This window comes from Lissotriton vulgaris, chromosome 9, assembly GCF_964263255.1.
Source record: "Lissotriton vulgaris chromosome 9, aLisVul1.2, whole genome shotgun sequence".
Lineage (NCBI taxonomy): Eukaryota > Metazoa > Chordata > Amphibia > Caudata > Salamandridae > Lissotriton > Lissotriton vulgaris.
In genome coordinates this window covers 970,354,113-970,380,727 of record NC_141697.1, presented here as the reverse complement: position 1 = coordinate 970,380,727, position 26,615 = coordinate 970,354,113, and positions in this window count along the sequence as shown.

The following is a 26,615-nucleotide window of genomic DNA, read 5'->3' as shown; positions in this document are numbered from 1 at the left end:
AGTAAAGTGGACAGATGCTCTTCCACTTGTTCTGATGTCTTTGAGAAGTACTCCTGACAAAAAGACAGGCCTTAGTCCTCACAATATCCTGATGGGTAGGGTAATGAGGCAAGCATTTGTTCCAGTTGGCATTTTTTTGAGTATTAACGATAGTGCAATTATTGAGTATTGTCAAAACCTTTCTGATGTAGTGAATTCTGTATTCCATCAGGTGGGAACAGATGTGATTACAAAAGAGAAAGAACAAGCTCATGATCTGTTACCAAGAGATTGGGTCCGAACAAAGGTTCATCGAAGGAGAAACTGTTTAGTACCCAGATGGCAGAAGGCAAGACAAGTGATACTTGTTACAACAAACGCTGTTAAATGTAGAGGCCTGAAAAGGTGGGTGCATGCAAGTCATACCATTCGTGTACCAGCTCCTGATGATTTTGATGAAGAGAGTGATAGAACTGCAGATTCAGATTCAGAAGGAGATCCTGAAGATCCAGATTCTGATGATCAGCAAGAAAGTCGACATTATCTGAAAGATTCAGATGTGAATCAGGCATTGAATGAAAAAGATCTGGAAATTGTGACTCTAGGGGCCAGGTGTAGGTCGGTCGGTAACGGCCGAAAATCGGTATTTTCGGCCGTTACCGATCGGTAAATGTGTGACAGGTATGTAGGGGGCCTTATTTTACCGAATCGGTAAAATTACTGAATCGGTAATTTTACCGATTCGGTAAAATAAAAAATCGGTAAATATACCGATTCTGAGGCACCCAGATGTAGGTGGGACTCTTCAGAGTCCCAGAGGCCTTACCGAATCGGTATTTTACCATCAAATCCAATTTGATGGTAAAATACTGATTCCTGTGTGCATGCACATGTGTGCATGCATACCTATGCCATGTGACAGGCAGACCTGCCCTTAGGGCATGTATGCCTGCCACATGGCACCCGAGCCTGTTTTGGGGGTGCCAGAGGGTGTCAAAGTGACACCCCCTGCACCCTTGTGAAAATCGGTATTTACCTATGGGCTTCACAGCCCATAGGAATGAATGGGCATTACCGATTCGGTATTTACCGAATCGGTAAATACCGAATTCATCCGATTCGGTATTCCAGCACATCTGGAATACCTACATACCCACCCCTTAGATTTACCGATTTTTAATTACCGAATCGGTAAAAATCGCTAATTAAAAATCGGTAAATCTATTTCACCTACATCTGGCCCTAGATACAGAAGATGATGAAAATCTGCTAGAAAAAGAATCTCAAGCAGGGAAAGAAGACTCTGAAGCAGAAAAAGACTTTGAAGCAGAAAATTTTGAGCAGAAAGAAAATCAAATCCAGGAGAGTATTGAAAAGCAGATTAGAATCTCTGAAAGCAGGAACAAGAAATCTGAAACTGGGAAGTTAAAGGTTATTCCTGAAGAAGAGGAAGAATTACCAATTACCAGCTACAAAGATGATGTTCCTAACGGAGTGAGGCTCCCGAGTAAAGAAGTCGTTCCTATGCAAAGATTTGAAGTCTCAGAAACTGACTCAGACGAGAGTGATGAAGAGTCAGAAATAAGAAAATTCAGAAAAAGAGCTTGGAAAGCTGAATGTAACAAATCTGTGCCAAAGAAGAACATTTTGAGAAAAGGAGATATTTGGCCAAATGAAAATTTGAAGTTCAAATTAGTGAAAAATTCTAAAGAGCAGGTCAACGAAATCACAAGTCAAAAAGGTGCTTCTGATAATATAATTGAGAAAGGAAAGAAAATTGAAGTAATTAGTGGTAAGGCAAAAAGAGTGATTAGGCCTAACCAAAAGTATAAGTCACCAGAGTGGACTTATATAATAATACCACCAATAGTGGATGTTGGAAGTAGCAGTCAAGAAGATTTAGATCTTGAAGAACCCAGTGACAATGATTAAAAGTTGTTTTCTTTTAGATTAGGATTTATTTTTGGCATAAGGCTGAAGAAATTGTGTTAGGTGACACAAGGTCGAAGAAATTGTGTTAGCTGAGAAACACACTCATGTGACGCAAGGTCGAAGAAAAGCTGTTAAAGGGTTACTTTAAAAAAATAAATTAAAAGGGGAGATATTAGTTTAGTCACTTATATATTTAGTCACTTATATATTATGCACAAATTTTTCACAAATTTTAATTTTTGTTTTGTTTTTGATTTTGATTCTTTGTTTGAAAATGCCTAGTTCTCAAACTTCTAGGTGTTCAATTCTTAGGAGATGTTGTAAAATGTCTTCAATATGTGTGGTGCTTTTAATCCTGGTCTGGTTAATCTTAGCTGTTGTTTACTCTTTTGGTATTGATAAGGAGAAATATAAGGTCAGCATGACAAGTAGAGTAGAGACTAAACAAGAAAAACATGCTGGTAATATTAACAGAGTTATTGATCACAATCCAGAGATTCATCAAGATAGATCTGTTAGAGATTTTTCTAGTAATTCCTTCTCCAGACTGCTATCTGAGTATGTGAAAGTTATGAATGTAAAGGATTGTTACGTCTGTGTGAAGCTTCCTGCATCTGTATCAGAAGGGGTTACTTACAATATGTTACCCCTCACTTATAGAACAACAAAATGAGGATGCCAGTACTGATACACATGAATACTTATTAAAACGCTAAACCTGAAGTAAGATTCAAGGCTTGGAGCTGCTTAGTAGCTTTTATTATTTGCTTAATGTTATCAAAAAACGAATTGGTTCAAAAGTAAACAATATTACATGCTAGGTACAAAATTAAGGGAAGAAACAATCTTTCATTATGTCAGACATATCACAAGCATACAACAATCAACCATTCAGGAACAATGGGGAGAATAAGAAGTGATATATTTACAGTGAACAATATTTACAGTGAACACAAAGATGCTGGAAAAGGCCACAGTCTGCAATATATTTCGAAAAGTTTTAACTGAAAAATTATTTACATAAAAATGTACATTCCTAATCAAAATTTGAATAATCACAGTTTTTTTGGTGGGATAAAGTGACAAAATAAACACGGTAATGTACAACGGATGATAAGCAGGAGAGCAATTCAGATAGACTTATCACCCACGCAGACTTGAGAGTGGTAATGGGCCTACGCGTTTCGAATCCTGCTGGTCTAAGAGGATTCTCATCAGGGCCTTTGATTCTACAGAAAGAAAAAAGATAGTGAGAAAAAAGAGGTTTTACCAAATGTGCATTTGACTGATCAACATCAGAATCTAAACTCAGTTAACACCCCCTCCTGCACAGCTTACCAAGAAGAGGAGCAAATGCATTCAAATATAGCTTTTCACAGCATCAAGGCTGGGGAATGATTTGTACCTGAAAATGACCGAAAGCAGACCTAAATTATATACAGGACTTGGATGGAGGTGACTGAGAGAACTGGGACAAGGACTTTTAATGTTACCTGCTGAGATAAACACAGACGTGCTGTACCTGAGGCGGTGATCGCTTGGAGGGGCAATGGTGATACCTAAAAAGTAGTGGACATGCAAGGCATTAGGGCAGATTTCTTGCAGCTACTGCACGAGAAAGGAATGGAAAGGCAGCAAATGGCCTTACCCAATATTCTAGAGCCTCTATCTTTTAGATCGCTGTCGCCATTAGGGTAGAAGTAGATTAATTTCGTGCCCTACAAAACAAGAGTAAGCACGATTTACAGTTGTATAGGGTTGCCTCAAACTTTTAGCGCAATAACAAACTGCTTGGATATCTTACCGGCAGAGGTAAACACGTAGTGTGGCAATATGATGTAACCAACACTAGACTTAGAAGTACCTGCAAAAAAGCCAACAGGGCGCCTGTCAGTGCTATTCGAAATCTTGCTGGCCGTTTAATTGCGTACACGTTGGAGAATACGCAGCGGCTTACCGTGGTTTAGTGACGAAGGGCGTAGTCCGCCAGACGCGGCTACCAGCGTTCAAACAATTCGGCGGTCCTGCAGTAATATAACATGACAAATTGTCAGCGGGCCGTTATTGGCAGGTTTAGCAAATACGATTTTTAACAAACAAAGTGGATTTTACCGTCAGTGCTGTAAAGCACGCAGCGGGGGAGTGATTTGTTACTGCAACAAAAGCAGGAGAATAGTAATTAGTTATGCAACCATAGACTTAGGCGAACTGCTAACGCAGGGCAAGCATTGTTGGAATACTCACTTTAAAAGCTTCAATCAGGGAACTTTTGGCGACAGCGAAACGAAGCGGTTGCACTCTGGTGAGCACCTTAGCTGAATGAGCTGCCATACACACGCCCTTATATACAGGTCATGGAAAAGTCCACACCCACCAATTAACCTGGCCGGTTTAGGAAAAGAGAACTGGAAAACCAGGGCCGGAGTGGGAGGTCCATGGTAACTTGTAAAGGTTTATAATGTGCCCGGATTCAGCAAGCATAGAGGGTCAGGATGAGAATGGTTATAACTTGAATATCTCACTTAGTTCATTCAAGCCTGACACCGCAGTGTCGAATTTCACTATTAAAAGAGCTTCTCGTTTTGACAAGGCTAAGTTCTGATAGCCACCTCGTGGATTTTTTTCCACTTTGGAAATTACTGTCCATTTCAGGTCACTTACAGAGTGTTGCATCCGCGTCCAGTGGAGCACCAAAGGGGCATTTTCAACCTTCCTTTTAATTCTCGATTTATGCTGAGAGATCCGTTGCCGGATTTCTTGATTGGTTTTACCTATATACAATAGGTGACAAGGACATGTGATACCGTAGACAACAAACTTGCTTTTGCGGTTGCTGAACGATTCATGTTTCCAGAAAATTCCGTTATGCTGAAACAGTGAGCCCTCAATCGAGGATTCACAACAGAGGCATGTGCCACATTTGTGATGTCCAAGGATGGGGGGCATCCCCATCATTTGGCGCAACGTGGCAGGTTTAGATGTTGGCATGGCAGCCCGAACTAAATAGTTTGCAATGTTGTTTTCCTTTTTGAAGGCAAATAAGGGGATATCTGCTAGGCTATTATCCAAATCTTTCACTAGATGCCAGTTCTGTTTTATGACTTTCTTCAGATGGTTGGCATTAGGGCAATATGTCGTAACACAAACCTGTCTTTTTAATTCAGGTTTGATCTTACGTTCTAAGGTGGTCTCACGTGGTGTCCTCACTTATGGCATCACATGCAGTGTGATTGCTAGCTTGTTCTATCAAACAAGACGCCTGGAGTACTTTTACTCAGATTATGATGAGGTCTTTGCAAACCTCAAAGTTAAATATAGCTTAAACAAAGTCAGACCTGCAAAGCAGATGAGGGAATTCTTTTTGGTGACTAATGAGCTTAATTATGAATACGCTTATAGAAACAATTTAACTTGCAAAATGAGACCAGAAGAAAAGACTTTTCTTAACATGGTTGAGGAGAGGAGAGCAGTTTATAAAAGAAATGAAAATTTGAAACATGCTAAATCCAAATTTTGGCAATTAGAGGACGAGAAGCTTAATGGTGTTAACACAAATGCAGCTATTCATATAGATGAGCCAGTTAGTGGAAAATTTTGCATTAGGAGAGATAACACATTGTACGATAATATTTTTGTGGGTGCAAGCCAATGTGAGGATACATACCTTATCATAGGGGGATGGGGATTTAAAGGTGGGAGAGATCCTATTTTTCCTGGAATTTATTTTGTTTGTGGAAATAAGGCCTACTTTAGCCTCCCGGACCATTGGTATGGGACTTGTTATCTTGGATTAGTTTTTCCAAAGATTTTTCATGTTGACAGAAATGCTAAAGGTACTTTTGAATTTGGTGAACACCTGAACAACAGGTACAAAAGGGGAAGTTTTTACAGAAGTCATGGGAGACATTTTTGGTGCAATCATTCCCATGGTAGGAATAACCCTGAATTTGGTTAAGATTAGAAAGGTTTCCACTATTGTAGATAGATTGTCCACAGACACTGCAAGTGGTTTCCAATTAGTTAATACAGAACTTGTTGCTACTAGAAGCATGGTTATGCAGAATCATCTTGCATTAGACATTCTGCTTGCAAAAGAGGGAGGAGTCTGTGGGGTCTTACATGTCCAGCATTGTTGTACCTACATTCCTGACAAGAGTCGGAATATTGAGACACTTATTAAGAATATTACAGAATTTCATTCTGAAATAGAACCCTTGGAAGATGAAAATTTCACTGAGCGTTTAGCAAAAGGTTTGTGGCAATTAAAGATTGGTTTTCAGAAATTGGTGGATCAATCATTGGCAAAGTACTCTGTCCAGTAATCGTTATCATTATGGTGTTTCTAATGTTAAAAATTAGTTGCATGATTCACAAGAGGGAGAAGCATGTGAGGGAAAATTTATAAACTTAGAAAGGAACAGGAAAAAGAAATTGAGTTAGAAGAGATGCGAAGAGCTCAATTTGAAGATACCAGAGAGTTTGCTGAAACAGGAGTTTAGGGAAACTAATAGTGAGAGATTTTATAATGTGAATTAACTAAATTTGGTTTAAAATTTATTACATTTTGGGTATTATTTGGTGATTTTAAAATCACCAGATGAGGGAGTTGATGGAGCGAGTTTCAGAAATTTATTTAATTCTGGCTCGTGAAGTTGAACTTCCATAACAGTATTAATCATATTAATAAGTTGCTGCATGATGTGTATTACTAAACCAATCTAGAGTAAAATCGCAAACATCATTACACGGGGATAACATTATGTGCTTTAATGTTGCGTCTGTAAGTCTGTTTTAAAATTATTAACTAATTTTGTTTGTTTGTCCTATTGTCTTTGTCAAACACTAATGCGGTTGTTTTATTAGTGGCATGTGCTTATTTTATATGTGCTTTTTATCTTTTTCAGACACATGGAGAAACCTGCTGGACATTCAAGAATGGTAGATTTTATAAACGCTTCTTTCTTTTTGCTTTCTGCTAGGCCACATAGACTAATGGGTTAACTTTAGTAATGGTGGGTGGGTAACAGAATGACTTTCATTACCTGAATTAATTATTGTTTTGTGTTTGTTTAAATACTAGCCCGTGAAAAAGGCTTAAGGCCTACTGCTTTAGGAGGGTGACCGAAAAACCTGCTGTGAAAGAGCTGAGCACAGTGAAAGACAAAGTGGAAAAGTTTTGCCACGATGACGTATTCTTTGAAAGGAAAAGAGTTACTGTGCAATGACAAGCTAAGGCGAGCTCTGATGTTCCTTACCAAGGTCGCCGACAGGATTTTAAGACTTTTGCCAAGCTGAGGAAGCGGCAATAAAAAATAACATTAATTGTAACATTTCTGAGGAAGCTGGATATTGGTGAAACATATGAACAATGGGCTTTATGATGTGTCCCGGTCTCGCTCAAAAATGTGTGACCTAATGTGGTCCGACAACTGTCAACCAATTAGGTTGCTGGAAGTCACTGTAATTATGCATTTAGTTTAGATTAGTGAATTAGAAAGGTATAAAACCTGGTCCCTTGAGAGGAACGTCGCTGTCTTGTTCCAGTGGGCGAAGTGCTGTCCGATTTCCTGGGACACGTAAGATGAACTTTTGAATAACTTTTCTTTACAGGTCAGAGAGCTTAACTTAGGGAATTAGGATTCTTTAATAAAATGTTTGCTTCGTTTATACATTTTGAGTAATTTTGAAATGACAGACTAATGTGCCAATACCATAATAAATGCTAATAAAGGAAATTAATTCTAATAAAGATGCTTATGCTTTAAAATCAAAGTTAATAAAGTTTACTTGATATGTTCTAATTTTAAATAAAAAGACTTAAAATGTCAAGCTGGTCTTGATTTATTTAGTCGTGACCATTATTTGATTCATTGGCCAAAGTGGCCTAATTAAATGTTCTATACTTAAACCATGGTTAAAATTTATAAACTGCAGTTGTAAATATTGTGTATATAAAATTTTGTTAGGATTGATTAATTAGGCCACATGATTAAGTTGCTCAACTTTCTGTCTCGGTTTCTATGGGCCTTGTGAGAATAAATATATAATGGTGAGTATTAGGTAGTGAGTGATGTAATTTGAGACAGAAATTCTATAGGGGCGCTGGATCACTGGTACCCTACTAGCTGAGCTACAAGAGTGGGCCGATGATAAAAGAATCATCCCATCCAACCAGACAGGTTTCTGCACAAAAACTGGAGCAACAAATAACATCTCAACAATGTGACTTCTTATCAACAGGGTCAGGGCTACCAAACATGCATTGCATTTCTGTTTCATAGTTTTCAAAGCCTTATTTGACAATGTAGATCGGGCAAGGCTGTGGGAAAAACTGGCAGGCTGGAACATCCCACAACCTCCCTTAGACATGCTAATACAAGTTCACACTGGAACCTGGGTGCAGGTGAAACTGGGCAATGGAAAGCACCTCTCAGGGGGTTTTCCGATGACTAATGGGCTTAAACAGAGTTGTGTGCTTGCACCAACCCTATTCAAATTGTATGTGGCAGATTTGACGCAAGCCTTAAACCTGTGCAATTCTCACGCTCCAAGAATAGGCTGCATTCCTTGTCTAGTATCTTATATGTGGACGACATGGTCCTGATTAAACACATGCAAGTAGGGCTGCAGAACCTCGTGAACGCATTAGGGAGCTATGCTACAGAAAACCTCTTGGAATTCAATTTTGACAAAACCACAACTATGTATGTAAAAAGAACCTTAAAAGCATCACTCGCTTGGCATCTGAGGAACAAAGAAATTCAGAATGTCGCAAGTTAACCTTTTCCATGCTCATGACGGTTCCCGGCCGTCATAAGTCACGGTGGGCATGTGCGCACGACGGCCGGGAGCCGTCATGACCACGCACGCGATTGGAATGTCCAGCACTACGGCAGAATTCGTGTCGCAGTGAAGAGGTTAAAAATATTCAGGCATACACATCGACATTGGTGGCCAATTTTTCAGTCAGCTTGAATCAATCAGAAGGAAAGGTTTGGCCCTAGCATCATGTCTGAAACAACTAAAAACTGACAGGCCTGAGGTTCTCTACTCTACTTCAGGTCGCACAAGCAAAACTTTTACCGACCATCTCATATGGAAGTGAAGCTCAGAGAGGAAGAGACTCCAAAACCCTAGACAGCACTATCATCAGAGCTTACAGGATGCTTTTTAACATGCCAATTTATGCCTCGGTGGCTCAGATTAGACTGGAATTTGGGCTTATCCATCAATATCTAGCAAGACAAGGGTCTTACTGAACTTGCTGGCGTAACATTAGAGATGCACCACCGAAATTCTTAAACCATCTAATGTGGAAGGAGTTACAGCATAGTTCACAATTGTCAGCCAGGATCTATCTAAAAAATAGCCTTGCAACTACAGGGCTCACCCAATTTGGGATACATCAACCACCCATACACTTAAAGAAAAAGCAGTATGGAGGACTATTAGAACCCTTTCACTAATAAATGATAAAGCCGCGTTTGCAAAACTGAGCCATGCATGGATGACTATCAACAGCTATAAACCATTTAGCTCACAAATTTACTACAGCTTGGGGTACATGAGGTGCACAAAAGAAAAATTCATTAAACATCGTTTAGGGAAATTGCCTTCCATCTTACATCTTCCTCCATGGCAGAGGGGGCAAGCCACAACTAACTGTTATCTGGGCCAAATTGGAACCGAGGACATGGCATATCTGATCTGCACCTGCATACTCTTAAAACAAGAATGGGACCATTTATTTAAATCATAATTCAACGCCTGTGGGATTCACACACGGTGACAAGCAGTGATAACAGGCTTCAAATCCGACAACCCCCAGTTGAACTGCAAGCTAGTGAAGTTTTTAATGCTGGTAGATAACAAACTGGAAGAAGCTTGCACCCGGAGGGCTCTCACTGCTGGCTGAGAACGCATGACTATGCAATTTAAGCGCCTCTTAAACCTTTACATTTTTTTTTACATTTTACATTTTTTTTATTTATAACCTTTTGATAGATTTTTTTTAATCTGTATTTTTAAAAAGTGGAATATTGTGAGGGTTTTGATTAATCTTGTACAATAAAGGCAATTACTTATTATTACACAAAGCTAAGCATTACCAATTATTAATGTTAATAAACAATTTTTTTTAATTGTATTAAACCAACCAAAACTTTAAATATTCACTTTTCTCAATTTGATTAGGGTGAAATCTTTCAGGATATCTTGGAAGTCTACCTTTTGCAAGAAGTCGTATTCAGGGTAGTCTTTAAAGTAAAATGATTGTTTCTTTTAGTTGATTCATTCTTTTCTATCTTTTGGAAACTATTTAAGAAAGCTTGACTATAATTTTCTTTCAATATCAAATCAATATTATTTTGAACCGTTGATGCGGGCCTCTAAAAGAGTGGGGCCAATAGGCCGGTGCCTACTTTGCCTGTTTGGTAATACGGAACTGCTTCCCCCTGCAGTCAGCAAAAGAAAAGTAAAGTGAATTATGTGACAACATTGCTGTGGGACAGGGGCATGGCTTGGAGCCGCCTGTGACGGCCACCAACGCCCACAATCCGTCCTAATATCCTGAACTGCATCAGTGCACTTAGCACCTAAAAGCGTACCGCAGTCCCAGTAACCAGCGGGGGGATAGACCTCCTACCCAGAATGACAGGAGGGCCCAGAGGCGGTGGTGGAGTGAAGCTGATCCGAAGGCTGTGAGGGCTGAAGAGGAGTGGCGTGGTGGTGTCAGGGGAGCCGCGCCCACAGGCTGAGAAATGGCGCGGCGAGCTATGACGGACCGCTGCCCGGTAGTCGATCTGTTCCATCGGGATCTGAGGCCCCCCTCCACACGAGAGGACGAGATGAGAGGTAACGCTGCAGTCTGCAGATGCGGGTCAAAAGCTACGCACCCCAGGTGACGGCTAGGATGTATAAACGTACCCGCGACGCGGCCGGCAGAAGCTGCATTAAAGAACTACTAAACTGCGGGGACCAATCAAACAACGGCCGCAGGGCACGGATCACCTGCGGGACAAAATTAGTCAAGAGGCGGTCCAGACCTCAGGGGCAATGAGAGGTGAGGGTGGAGCTGTGTAGTCTGCAGATCCAATCGGTCCTGCCCTTGAGTTTAGTAGGGCGCAGCAGACTGACTGTGGCATTTAAACACGCATCATTCGAGGGAGTAGGCTGGAGGCCGAAAAGAAACAGGGGAGCGACTGTACCTATACAGCCATTTCAAAATTGGCCTGGGGGTCTGACACTTTGCTGCACCACATCCCTGAAGCTTCAGGCCTACCACCCCAAAGCAGGAGGTGAGGCAGTCTCGCTTTTCACAAGCTGAAAGTGCCAGCCGACACTTGAGGAGGTCCTGGGGACAACCACACCATAGCGCCTTGAAATAGCTTGATGAGGGCCTAGACAGTAACTGAGCTTATAAAGCGCCTGGTTACACTAGCCAGTGTGTCCCCGCGCTGTACCGCTGAGGAACCCATCCTGGCCTGTTCCTGTGAGGCGCCCACTCATGGGCACCCCAAGGTGAAGCCAGGAATCCTTAGGGATTAGGGTCGGTGTGGAGATTAAGCAAGCTATTGCCCAGAGATGCAGAGTGGGACCCATGATTAGAGTAGGCACCATGGCAAGAATTATCGGGTCCGTGGGCATTGAGTCCAAGACCCTGCCGCAATGGGAATTGAACCCTGGTCCTGGGTCAGATCTCTGCATCAGGGTCTGCCGCTGTAACCAGAGAGCCATACTTCTCCAAGAAGAAGACCTACGCACAGGGCAGGCAGAGTAGCCCGATAAACAATGCGCACAATACTGGAGAAAGGCCTGGGCCCAGGATAGGGACAATAGACTAAAAGGTTTGGCACACTACATGGCAACTTACGGCCTCACCCCATTCCCTGATCCAAAGAGGAGATGGTGAAACCAATGACCCTCTACAAAGCAGAATCAAACAAAATGGACAAATATGCAGTGGCAAAACAAACCGCAGAGGCCCTGGACTATCAGCAGGAGGAGGCGGGAACAGTAGAGCCCTCGCTGGAGGCCATTTCAGACCTAAAAGGCACTATTGATCGAAAATAGACACAGTCACTCTGGAGGTCAATCTTTTGAGAGCACACTTCCTCAAGATATCAGAAAAAGTAACCAATGTGAAAGATAACGTAACCCAGCTGCAACAAACCACTAAAAAATTGGAGGAGCAAGTCCTGTACCTCAAGCAAAAACAAGGAGTCATGGCTGCAAAGCTGGAGGACCAGGAAGGATGTCCACGCCAGAACAATATATGAGTAGTGGGTGTCCCTGAGGGAGCAGAGGGTCCCAGGGTTGATTTATTTTTGGAAGATCTCACCCTAAATAATCTCCGTCCTAAGCGCTTGTTGAAATTCTTCACTTTTGAACAGGCACACAGAGCCCCTATCCCAAAACCGAAGCCGGGAGCCCGACCACGAAAGATTTTCGCCAGGATTCTAAATTATCGAGACAGGGATGCCATACTCTAGGCGGCACAAACTCAAGGACTCCTCAACTATGAAAATGCTACGGTCCGCTTTTTTACCAACTTCACCATACAGGTACAAAGACTGCGCCGGAACTTTGAAGCGGTAAAGAGAGAGCTGCAGACTAAGGACATTAAGTACATCATTTCTTATCCTGTGAGGCTGCGAGTAATGGCAGAAGGAAAATCCTGGAACTTCATTAAGCCGGAGGAAGCCTGGGAGTGGCTAGAGGGATGGCGAGTGGTAGCCCATAATTCACATAAGAGAGGGACAACAGTGAGGGCCCCCAGGCTCGGGTGAGGGCAAAAGAGCAATGGATCCAGACCCAAGCCGGTAGGTGGGGGGTCATGAAAGAATAGATTGCACCTGCCTTCCCCAGACTGGAAGCTAGCTGCCCTACTTGGGAACAATGTTAGGATGATGGGATCCTGAGGAAATTAACAATACTCCAAACAGTCCTGGGAGATGGACCCATTAATGACTCATGATGTTCCAGGGGGGAAAGTAAGAGATCCTGTGGACCAGACACTGTGCAGGGGAAAGGTAAACGGGAATAGAGATGGGCTATGCTTAATTCAAAAACAGGGGCAGGGAGGTGGCTCTAGCCTGCCCTGGCATAAAGCATGGTTAACACGGGGCGACAGGCAATATGTAAATTGGGGTGGTGGGTGGTTCTAGGGACACCAAGCAGGGTAGCAGGGAGGGGGGTGTTTCTAAGCGGGGTAGTGTATAGTCAAGTTCGACTGTTTTGCATTGTTTGTTTTAATTGCCTGCTAGCGCTCTCAAGATTGTCCTAACAGACATGGTAACAACACAAAGCAAGGGGATGGAGGGATTCCCCCTTCCGCAGACACACACAGACATGCACAGGTTGACCCACGGGCCCTCTGCCCCAGCCCTGGCGCGCAGAAGGGCAAGAATCAGCCCGAACCATAACCACAGGACCCCAGCTCCAATATGGCCCTAAAAGTTTTGGCGTGGAATGTCTCACCAGTAAGCTTAAACGCACATTAGTACTGCAATACCTACATAGGCATGCCCCAGATGTGGTAATGCTCCAGGAGACCCACCTGAGGGGGAACCAATCCAAAGCCCCAGACAGATATGGGAACGAGCTCCTGGCGCGCAAGGGGTACACATTGGGATTTAGAGGAGTTGGGATATTGATTAAGTCATCTATTCCATTCATTACGGGTAGGAGCTGGTATGTCCGATAGGGAAGAAACATAGCTCTGACAAGAACATGGGAGGGCAGGACGCTTAATCTCTACTTGGTGTATGCTCCTCCAAAACTTCAGAAAGATACTTCACTGACACTGGGTGCTATTGTACTTGAATTGCCCTTGGGCATGCTGGTCTTGGGTGGGACATGAATGAAGTTATGGGCCAGGGGAGTAACTGGAAGGGAACCTCTAGAGGGCTTTGAAGATGCGATGGGTCTGGTAGACCTATGGCACGCCCACAATCCAATGAAACATCAATATACACACGTCTCAGCTGCACACAGCAGTTTTTCCCGGCTGGACTATATTTTTACGCTCATGGCACAAGCAGGTTTATTCCAGGGGGCGACACACAAGGCCCCAGGCATCTTAGATCATTCCCCCGTTGAGGTTCAGCTCCAGGGGCTGGTGAGAGATGCCACATTACCCCCGAGACTAGACCCCTGGTATTTCAGGGACAAACAGTTTGTCCAACAGAAATGTACTGCACAATACTTTCAAAACAACAATGGCTTGGTGGAATCAGTCAGTACTCTGTGGGAGGCACACAAAACAGTGATTGGCGGTATGTTGAAGCAGAAAAAGCCATACAAAGGAAAGAACAGAATAGGGGGTGGGAGGAGCTGGAGAGAGAGATCTGCTGAATGGAAAAGAGCGATATGGACTCGTCCCTGAGGCAGCAGCTCCGGCTTAAGCAGCAAGAATTAAGAGAACTGGCGGAGCAAAACGCCTACGTGCCGGCGATAACAATCCAAAGAAAGCTCTATGATGTAGGACACAAGGCCAACAAAATGATAACTTGGTTAGAGAGGAGGGACAAGGACAGAAGCTGGGTCCTGGAAATCCAGTCTGTAGAGGGCAAAATTTACCGAACCAGCAAAGAACTATGAATCTCTATACGCCGCCTCCTCAACACGCTCTCCAGCAGACTGCACCAACCTACAATATTAATCTCCCTACCCTATCAGCAGAAGATAGAACTGCCTTAGACCAAGATTTCACAGTGGAAGAAATAGGGGGAGCTCCCACTGATCTACAATCAGGGAAAGCGGCTGGCCCCAATGGGCTTAGTAAGTAAAATCACCTCGCACCTACTCAACATGTTTCAGGAGTTTTTGAAAGAGGGAAAACTACCCCTGGACTAAAGACGGGCCACTATAGTCATAATACCCAAAAAGGGCAAACCTCCGACCAATGTGGTTCACAAAGACCAATATCATTGCTGAATAGCCAAGCCAAAGTGCTGGTAAAGACATTGGCTGCTCGAATCTGAACGGTGATTTCTACAACGGGATTTATGCCCCTCAAGGGCACGTGGTTTAATCTAAGAAAACTATATGGAGTGCTCCACATGATAGGAGTGGAACAGACTGGGAAAGTAGTGTTGCTTTCTCTCAACATGCAAATGGCGTTCAATAGAATCAAATGGCTGTTCATGTTCGCAACCTTACACAGATTTGGATTTGGACCGAGCTTTTGTGTATGTGTTAAACTCTTATACCAAAACCAGTAGGCCAGGGTAAGAGTTAATAGAGTGGTATCTCGACGATTTCCACTAAGAAAGGGTTTGAAACAGGGCTGTCCACTCTTGCCAATGATATTTGCCTTAGCCCTAGAGCCCTTGCTAGCCTTGGTCCACAATGACCCATTAACATCTGGTATACAAGGAGGAGGCGATTGGGAAGACTGTATATCCCTGTATGCGGATGATATACTTCTATATCTGGTAAACCCTTTAGGTGGGTGCACAGGGTGCTTCACATATTCTAACTGTTTGGCAGTTACCCAGGATGCACAATAAACTGGAATAAGTCTCTCCTCTTCCCCTTGACAGGAGAAGTCCCCCTCGAGATTAGCCAGGACTTCCCACTAATAGTGAAGGACAATTTTACATATCTGGGTATTCATATATCTAAGAAAGAGGAAGACTGCCTACTACATAACTTATACCTGCAAATAGAGCGACTTAAAAGTGATGAGGCACACTGGAGGAAACTACCTGTGTCTTTGATGGACAGGGAGGTCATATTCAAAATGGTGTCCCTGCCACAACTACTGTATGTATTGCAAAACACCCCATACAGAATACCGATGAAATTAAAAAATCTTGACAGTGAACTGCGTAAACTCTTATGGGATGCAGGTAGTTCCAGAATTGCGTTGTGTAAACTCTAGAGGGGTGTCTATGAGCGAGAGCTATCAGTCCCAGATATTAGGAAGTATTTATTGGGTGTTTACTGATCGTAATGATCTGGCCTTCCGCATAGATCATTTGGCGATGGGAAATAGGGGCTATCCAGAAGCACTCTACCGTAAGAGCCAAGAAAAACAGCTCACATTCCATACGCAAACAGTGGTTATAGCCTGGCGTGAAACGACAAAACATTTAGGTTGGGAACGAAAATTGACCCCAAAAAACACTGCTGTGGGATAGCAATCAGTGAAGAGAGGTGGGGAACTTAAAGGGATTCAAACTGTGGGAACTGTTGGGCATTGACTACCTGGGGGACATTTGGAGGGGACAGGCACTGTTCACCTTAGATAACCTGAAAATACAATCCGAAATGTCAGACACAGGAAGGTTTAAATATTTATAGCTCGGCCACACCCTTTGCAGACACCTTATTGAAGGAGAAACGTTGCCAGAGTGCTCACCCCTAGAGGACAGATTACGAATGGACCCAATGATAGCCGGGTCCACCTCCCTAACATATTAGAAAATTATGTACAATTCACCGAACCCTTTGGGCTCTCTGAGGGAGGCATGGAGACAGATCTAGGACCCCTTTTTTTAAGAGGATGATTGGGAGGAGGCGGTGCAGAGTCCATGGGAAGTAGCTATAAGGGCCTGTTTTCGACTTATTCAGCCACGAATCCTTCATAGATCATACTCCTCAAGAAAACTACTACATCAGTTGGGCCACTGTATATCTGGATAATATGCGAGGGAGTGCGGTGGAATAGACTCCTTCTTTTATATTATCTGAGATTGACACTATATTTACAACTACTGGAAGGAGGTAACACAAGTTATGTCTGACGTCACTGAACTGGAGATTCCGGTGGAACCATGCTGGCTCCTAGTTTGTGTGACTGGCAAGTCAAAATTGGCTAAATATCAAATGATATGGCTCAAGGTGGTGGCAATAGTAGCAAAACGAAACATTTCCAAGGTGTGGGGGGGGGGGGGGGGGGGCAAGCCGTCGCCCCAGCTGTCGGAATGGGTGAATGACTTGGATTGGTGCTGTGGGGCCCTAGAAGGTGGTATATAAGACAAGAGGATGCCCGCGCAAATAGGATAAGATCTGGCATAGGTGGAGGTCATACAAGGGCCACTGACATGGGCTGGGTGGGAGAGAATGAGAAGAGATCAAGACTGTATCAGTAAGTTATTGCTACCACATAACAGAAATGGACCCTGTAGGGGGGCGGGTTCTGTGGTGTTTACCTGCTATTGTTGAGAGTACAATACTTTTGCTTTGCTTGTGATCTTGGCTGTGTTCTAAGCTGATGTTAATAAAAAGACTTCGAGAAAAAACATTGCTGGGGTACAGGGAGTGTGAAAGAAAGGACTCTACAGTGTCATTTTTTTGTAATACACATTAAAATGTAAATAACTGTATATGAACTAACTGTACACATTCAGCAGTTAGGAAAGCAAAAATGAAGCAATTTGTTTTTTGTAATTGTTGTGTGATGAAAACAAAGATTGAATTGGGATCAAAACAAATCAAGATACTTTCATTAGTGATGCACATATTATAAATATTCACTGGAACCCAATTTCAACACATTATCATTTGTGTACAATATAGTTTTATCAGCAAAACTATATGTCTGTGAGAATTTAATGGCCATACCAATTGAAAAAGTGCTAATTGTAAATGACAGTGCGCTACCACATTATGCTTTGTTTACATTTAAAAAATCACCCGCATTATGTCCATTAAATCTGGGTGGTTTGCGAAAGTTTGCCATTCTAAAAATTAGGTCATGGTATACTTCAAAAAAGGTTTGGCAAGCACTGCACTAGAGTGTCTGGAACAGACATTGTCAGTACAGTGTTAGGTGTTGGATGTTACTCCTGTACCTATATGGGATCACAGGTGTTTTCTATTGCATGAAAGTGTTTCTATTCAAAGGCAAAATGGTGGCATGCTGTATCAGATGACTATAAAGGTTTTTCACTCCTTGTAGAGGTCTCACAAGCATACATTGGTTCAAATAATAGGGTTTGTGCCCTTTTCCATCTATTTGTCTTAGTAAACCTGGAAACAAGAGTGGCTGAGGATGCTTAGACACCATCATACACGAGTATCGAGTCAAAATCAATTGAAAATGTGGGGGATTCGTTCCTATGGGAGCATCTTCTTCAACGAAGGATGAAATTCACAAAATTATTCAAACTACCCTTCAACACCTTTAGTTTAAAAACTTTAAGGCAGCATCTATACCTCATGCAGAAAAACTAGATCTATACAGTCAAAGAACATACAAATCAAATGGAGATCCGTATTCTGCAATTAATGGTGGCAAGGCAATTAAAAAGAAGATTGAAATCATTTTTGTGAATCGACAAGGCATTTGTCCACCCACATCTGTATGACTTTATTGAATCTGTCAGCCTAATTTAATTTTACAGCTCCACCTTGAGACTAGAAATGTGAACAGCTATCATAACGTTAACTTAAGAACATTAATACCACGTGAGTATAAGAACCTCTGAACACCTTCAATAATAGGACTCTGGATAGTTCAAATATTGCTCAAATGACATACTGTTTTCCTAGATTTCTCAGACAATTGCATTTGAATGGATAAATGGCTAAAGTGGATTGCAAAATTGAGGGTTGTAGGCAAATTATAATCGCCAACAAAATGTAACAATGTGAATTACTTTAGGCTATTGTCTTCATGATGAGTGATCCAGAATTTAAGGGGCTGATTACGATGGTGGGTGGACTTACGTCTGCCTGCCACCGGATCTGAAACAGGATCTCCTGACATGCTGTCAGCGGTCCCGTAAGAGGCATAGAATGCGATATCAATGCCTATATTTGGCATGCCAGCGGGTGCTGCTGGGTGCAGCACCTGCCACAGTGCAAAAAGGGACACTTTACATATCCCTGGACTACTTGGCAGGCACCATGTGGTGCCAGCCACATGGTACAGGGATCTATAGAAGGCACCCTGGGTGACCCCCAGTGCCCACAGCTTAGGGCCAGGAAAGAAGGGGGGCCCGCTACGGGTTAACCGCCATGAACAGGCAGGCAGAAAGGGACATTGTAATCCCAACAGCAGTGCCTTGTAGGCATCGCCACCATTGTAGGGCATGCAAGGCCTTCCACTCTCTGGCCGGCTCAAGGAGCCCATTGGATGCTTGGCGGTCGAGCATTCCGACCACCATCATTTCGCCAGCCATTATAATATGGCCGTCAGAAAACATGCAAACAATGGCAGTGGGACTGCAACCAACAGGCTGTCGGTGGCGGTCTCGTCACCATGATAAGCAGGCCCTAAGTCATTAATGCCCACTCCCAGGAATGACCAATAGGCAGGGTCCCAAAAGTCCTGGGAAGAGGAATTAATCAAAATTCAATGTTTTTGTGGTGTAACATACAGGAATTGGGCTTTCCAGCATGCTTTTCACGGTTATTTCACAGTGAGACTTCCACTGCTTTCAGCAGGCAAAGTGTCTGGGTGAAATATCCCAGATGGTGGTATTTTCAGTGTTCAGTCAAAATATTGAGTTGGAAATGACGACTTACACAAATATTGAGTTTTGAATATCGTGACACAGAAATATCGAAAGCAAGAATATTGTGGTCAAGAACAGCAAATTTAAGGTAAGAAATATTGATTTAAAAAATATAGAAGTCATTAATATCATTTGCAAAAATATAGTTGTTTACAAAATCAATGTTTTAATTAGTGTTATGTATTTTAGTATATATTTTAAATGTATGTAATGTATTCTTTTGTATAAGGATTGTTTCGTTTTTTTAATGTGTTACATTTTTGGTAGCTATTAATTTTATTTTAATTACATTTTGCGTTTTTTAGTTCTGGAGCAGGATGTGGGTTTATAGGGGTATAAGCTGGGAAGTAATTTAATTATAATAAATTCATGAATTTTCTTTTTTTTAAAACATATTTTATTACATTTTTAAAGTACCACTTGGACGAGAACCCGACATGATCCACTTGATAACAAAATATCAGCCATGGAAATATCAATGGGTACAGTTTGTATACGGAACAAAAGAAAACAAACTAAGAACTGTACACAGACTTTCCCACCCTACCCGTATTGGCAAGCAAAATTCCGTACACATATATGACCAAGAAGAGGAAACGGTGCATCATACATTTTGGCCCACAAACTCCTCACTACAGGGATTGCGAAGGAAGAGCAGGGAGATCAATGCCAGGGTGCCACGGTATGTAGCCCACCGAGACCATATCTTTCTATGTTTTTGGGGGCAGCTCCTCACTTGAAAAACTGCCATCTCTGCACCCATAAATTTATCTAGCTTTTTTTGCCACTTCCCTATCATCAGCGGCAAAGTACCCTTCCACAATTGGGCTATATCCCTCTTGGCAATTGTAAGGCCAAGAAAAATTAAGTGTTGCTTATATTGGTTCCCTTCGATGTCCTCTGTACTATGGAGCAGAAACAGTCAAGGATCATGCGGCAGGTCCCAGGACAACACCTCTTTAAGGTATGATGAAACCCTGCGCCAAAAAGGCTGTAATGCTAAGCAACTCCACACCGTGTGGAGGAATGTCCCCTCCTCCCCATCGCAGCACAGGGACTGGGGGGATGGCACAACACCCATCTTTCAAAGACGAATACGAGTGCAGTACACACATGGCACATACTTGAACTGAATAAGACGGTATCTGGAGGCTACTGCAGCGCCCCAATGGCTAGATATCACCTTTGCCCAGTCATCGTCCCTCAGGTCAGGGATGTCATCCTGCCACGCCTTCCTTGTTCTATGTAGAGTCGTGTTGGAATGCGTCACCAACGTCTGGTATATCTGTCGTATTTTGTGTGCATTGAGATCGCTCATAGGAAGGCGGCCCTTATGATTTTTTTTATTAATATTTATTTAATTGAGGTTTTTTGTCTGGGTTGTGGGGTTTATGGGGGGAAAGGTGGGAAGCAATTTATTTTTTAAATAACTATTAATTAGTAATAAATTATAATTATTTAATTAGTTGCTAATTAAGGGGCCTATTAAGATTGCGGTTTTTCCGCATCCTCCGGGCCGGCGGAAGCCACCGCCGGCCCAGAGGATGCAGAAAAACCGCAGCGGACCCACCAAAGACCCACCACCACATTAGGATGGCTGGTGGGTCCTGGCTTCCGTCCTCAGCTTTTCCGCCGCGGTTGGCTTACAACCGCGGCGGAAAAGCTCTAATATGGTGGCGGTGTCTCTCAGACACCGTCCACCATATTAGGAAGGGCTTTCAAAGATGCTTTTCCGCGGCGGGTTTTCCGCCGTGGAAAAGCATGTGGAACTTCACCGCGGGGGCCCGTTGCGGGCCCCCTAGGTGAAGGGGGGGTGGGGGGTGCACATGGAGGGTACCTATGGTACCCCCCTGCATTTGTATACAGAAATCGGCAGGCACCGCGCGGTGCCTGCCGCTTTCTGCATACAAATGCATTGTATGCATTTTTAACATTGCGGCAGGTGCAGCTTGTAACTGCACCTGCCGCAATGTTAAAGATATAGGATGTGACCGCCACCCTGGCGGTCACATCCTAATCAGCACTGAGGGAACGCCACTGCCCATGCGGACGTTCCCTCCTACTTCGGGGTCGCGGACGGACTCAAGTCCGTCCGCGATCCTAATGAGCCCCCTAATTATGGTAGTTGTGTAATTCATTTTAGGTGCAGGTTTTGGGGTTTATAAGGGTAAAGGGTGGGAAGTCATTTATTTTTAATTAAGTAATAATTAGTTGGTAATTAATAATACATAATTGATCATTCATTTTGTTAATTGTTTAATGATATTTTTGGGGAGTGTGGGTTTTGGGTTTCTAGGGGTAAAAGGTGGGAAGTTATTTTTATGTAATTAATTAATAATCCGTTGTTACTTAATATTAATTAATTAAATGACAATTAAATAAGGACATTGTGTAATTAATTTCAGTTGTGGGTTGTGGGGTTTTAAGGGGTAAAGGGTGGAAAGTAATTTATTTTGAATTAATTAATAAGTAGTTGATAATGAATATTAATTAATGAATTGGTAATTAATAAAGATAATTGTTTCATTATTAATGTTTGTTTGTGGGTTGTGAGTATTATAGGGGTAAAGGGTGGGAAGTTAATGAATTTGTATATTTCTTTTGTTTCTTTTTATTAAAAGAATGTGTTTCATTGACAATTAATTATGTTAATTATGCAAATACATTTTTATTATAGATGTGTGTTGGGATTTGTTTGGTGTTATAGGGTAGGAAGAAAATAACTACATTTATTTAAATGTAATGATTTGTTAAATATTTTTAACATAAACATTGCTTTGTTTGGAAATAATTGTTTTACTTTCTATAATATAATATTTGTAGGAATTTGTGATACATATATGACATTATAATATGATTTTATTTTTTATTTTTAACGTATTTATGTTGTTGTTTTTTTTTACTTAAAAAAATTATTTTGTTGATGATACTTTGTTTGTTTTTACTTTTGTACTGACTGGAGTGGGAATAGTAAATTTTGCCCTTTCGCAATCCAACACTTTCCCTATTGATGCACTAACTGGAGTGGGAATAGTAAATTGTATCCCTCCGCTATCCAACACTTTCCATGCTGTTGCACTCACTGGAGTGGGAATAGTAATTTGTACCCCTCTGCTATCCAACACATTTCCTACTGTTGCACTGACTGGAGTGTGAATAGTAAGTACATTATTACCCGTCTGCTATCCAACACTTTACCTACTGTTGTGCTCATTGGCGTGGGAAGAGTGATTTTTACCCCTCCGCTATCCAAGACTTTCCCTACTGTTGCACTCTTTTCAGTGGGAACAGTCATTTTTTCACCTCCGCTATCTAACACTTTCCCTACTGTTGCGCTCATTGGAATGGGAATAGTCATTTTTACCCCTCCGCAATCCAACCCTTTCCCTACTGTTGCACTGACTGGAGTGGGAATATTAAAAGTTACCCCTCTGCTCTATAACAGTTTCATTGGAGTTGTATTGGCTGGAATGGGTGCAGTAAATATGTTCTTTGTGTAATTTATCTCTTTTACTACTGTTGCATTTGTTGGAGGGAGATTTGTACATTTTATTTTTATCCAGTATTATTATTTATGTGTTGTGAATAATGGGAGTGGTACATTTTTATGTATTTAATTTGATAGTTTGCATAGTTTTGTTTACATTGTAGTGGGAATAGTATGTGTAATAAATGTTATAACTAATGCTTTATTGTTATAATTTACATGATTATGTTTTGTTTATTTTAAATTACAATATTTGTAATTAATAATATTTGTTAATTGAAAATGATGTTTAATAAATTGAATGATTTGAAAATAGTTAAATGTTTAAATTTAATTAGAATGTTTTCAATAGAGTTTATGTTATTGGTATATGTACATATATTTATTTGTAATATTTTTATATCATTTTAAAATGACAAAATACATTAAAATGATTAGTTTAATAATATATATATTACATAATATATGTGTGTTTAACTTTTTAAAATTAAGTGTATTTGTTATATTTGTTAAAATGTATCTTACATAATTTTTTTACATTAATTTTATTATTTAATATATGTAATATATTTATTTTTAATATATACATAACAACGAAATTGTGTTCAACTATATTTATAACATCAATATTTTTTCGATATTTTTGTGCTTAACATTATAAATATAGGAGGTCGATATTTTGGACATCGATATTTATAACTCGATATTGAGGTATGGGATATTTTAGGTGTCGATATTCTGTTAGTGAACCAGTATTTTCACAAATCCCAAAATTTCAATTGGGCCAGTAACTTCCATTAATGGCACTACTGGAATCCATGGGCCACTCATAATAATTGCCAATGATTGAACAGTACCAAGAGGCGGCCTTTGAGAAAAAAAGCATATCAGGCTATAAACTCGGTGGCAAGGAACAGGCTTGATAAATGTACAAAATGCAAAATCGTTGAATCGATTGACAGAGGCATTGTAAAAAATATGGATGAGATTATTACTAGGAATTGAGTCTATTCAATGAAATCAATTATACTTACTTGTAAAAGTCGCTATATATTAATATTATATATCTTCAAAACCTAGAATGATGCATAGTTTATTAATAGGATGAGCCCTGGCTTGCTCGGAATATGTGTTAAACTTATTCTCAGGGTAATACCATTAAACATTTCCATTTTGTCAGTTTCTTGACTATATCATCAAGAAAGTCACTAAAAATTAGTTTTCTGTAAATGTAACATCAAAGTAAGAACTTACTCCATTTGTTTAAAGCTGATGTGACATTTTCGCAATAGTATCAGTCTAAGGACATTTGGAAACATATACAGTGTAACAGTGTACTCCCTCCCATCAAAACCCTCCTACCCAGCCACTCCCTTAGCAAGGATCATCCTATGCTGCTTGTAGGGGCCATCTCAGGACCTACTTTTGGTGGCCTAGGCCACTGCCTACTTTTTCCTAGGCTAATGACTGGTCCCAGGGAAGGATGGGAAGTCATGGGAGTTTGGCAATTCAAAACTAAGTAATGTGCCTTTTAAGGAAATTAGGTTGTGGACTATTTTTCTCCTTCCCAATGACAGGCATGTGTGAAAATTAGACAACGTATATTGCTCCACTTCATTTTGGCTAGGATTGTGCTATATAAACACCATATATATGCATGCAGACACCTCAGAAGGTTCAGAGCGGTGTGGCCCGTATGGACCCCACTACCTTTTCTTACACAGAATGCCCTGCAAACTTCATCCTTTGGCTAAAGTTGCAGAATTTCCTCACCTTTGTGTGAGGGAAAAATCCAGAATCAGAGGGATTGAGTCTTGTTGTCCAATGCCCCAATGCTCTCTCAGCAAAAAGCAGTGCCCCAGTTTTGTGAGTGGGCCTTTCGTCTGAGACAAGAAAGGCCCCAAAAAGGCATCATGGAAATGTCAAAACTTTCTCGTTGAATTGTAGTTGTTCCGGAGATTTGGAGAGCTGCAATTTTTGGGTTTGGGGTTCTGACAGCACCCAGGGAAACATATACACCCCAGACATGTCTTAAGTCTAGACACCCGGGGAAGTCCAGCTGGGTGTGGCTTTCTTTATTCTGGCTATCTTTTCTTATACGCAATGCTCTAGCATCAAACTTTGGAGAAAATGTCATAGGACCTAGTCTAGATTTTGGGGGCAGGGATTCCATCACAAAAGTGGCAGAAGTATGACAGCTGTGTTACAAGTGCTATTGACAATAATGCAAAACTGTGAGTGGAACATCCACCATGCTTTTGATACCATGTCCACCAAACTCTAAGTAAGACCCAAAATGTCCTCATATTTCTCAGAAGAAAAGTTCCAGAATCTATGATGATAGACAAAAGTCCTATAATCCAGTGTTTCCAAACTTTTCCCGGTTAAAAACGCTACCGCATTTGTGTGGGTGGGTCTTTCACCTCTGACAGAAAGGCTCCGAGATGCACTATGGAAAAACCATGATTTTCTCTTCGAATTTTAATAATTCTGGGGATCTAAGTAGTAAGGCATGTGGGATCAGGGCCAGCAAGTCCAGGGTGGTATGGTTGTATGAAGCCCACTACTTCTTCCTACTCAGAATGCATGAAAATTCCTGAATATTTGCAGATCGAAAAAAGTGCCACCACACAGTGTATTCATACTTCTAAGGAAAGAAGAACAGTACCCACTTGTGTGTCCCGGGCCTAATTCCAATAACAGGAATGATCCTAAAAGCAGCATGGAAATATCAAAATGTTTATCTTCACATTATAATCATTTTGGGGATGTGAGTATCTATGGTATTTGGGTCAAGGGCCAACAGGCACTCAGTGAAACCTACTAATCCAATACATTTCTGAAAATTGATAAGCAGGGAGTTCCCAGTGTCAAGTGGCATGGTATAAAATACCTTGCAAACATCATAACTAAGCATAAAATCACCCACAGTCCTGTCACTGGCAAGGGAGGATACCTGCAATATTTGGGCCAGGGTTGAGTGGTGTCAGGAATCACCCCCATCAGACCAAGGATAGATAGATAGATTTTTTTATTGCACAAATAAATAAAATCATTGCAATTGTGCCATATAAAAACAATATAAAGTGCATAATTTCCAATATTACAAAAGGGTATATAAAAATGTATTACCCTATTATTCTGAGATTTAAAAAGTATAGACACAATTTGGGCAACTATACACATGGGGATTTACTACAGATTTAAAGCAGTTGGAACAGCATTATGGATTTTAGCTCTTTATAATTATCCAAATCCCAAATCCAGGACTGCTTTTACTGCATAGAGGTATTTCATGAAGCGCACTGCCAGCTGTACTGATTCACCTTTCATGCACTCGACCGGGGCAGCTTGACATGTTCGTATGTTTATAATACGCCAAATGGAGAGAAGCCAGTATATTCTCAAAGTGCGCCGTTTCCCACATCTGCACAGTATGTGGCTTAAAGATTCCTCTACTCCCCCAAACTCTCGGCACTGAGTTGAAGCATTCGTTTTATACCTTCGTCCATACTTGTATGCCAACAGTGGAATCAAGCCAAACCGCGAATTCATTAGTTGGTGCTTCATTATTGATTTTAAGGGGGAGGGCAGGTAATGTGGCAAGACCGCACTGTTGTAAAGTTTTGATGCCCAGCTTCCATGACTTAAGTTTTTCTGGGTTTGTGTGTCAGTATCGGTCAACATTATCTTTGCTTGCTTTAAGAGTCTTACAGCTGCCGATGGGGGTATATGGGCGGACCATATTT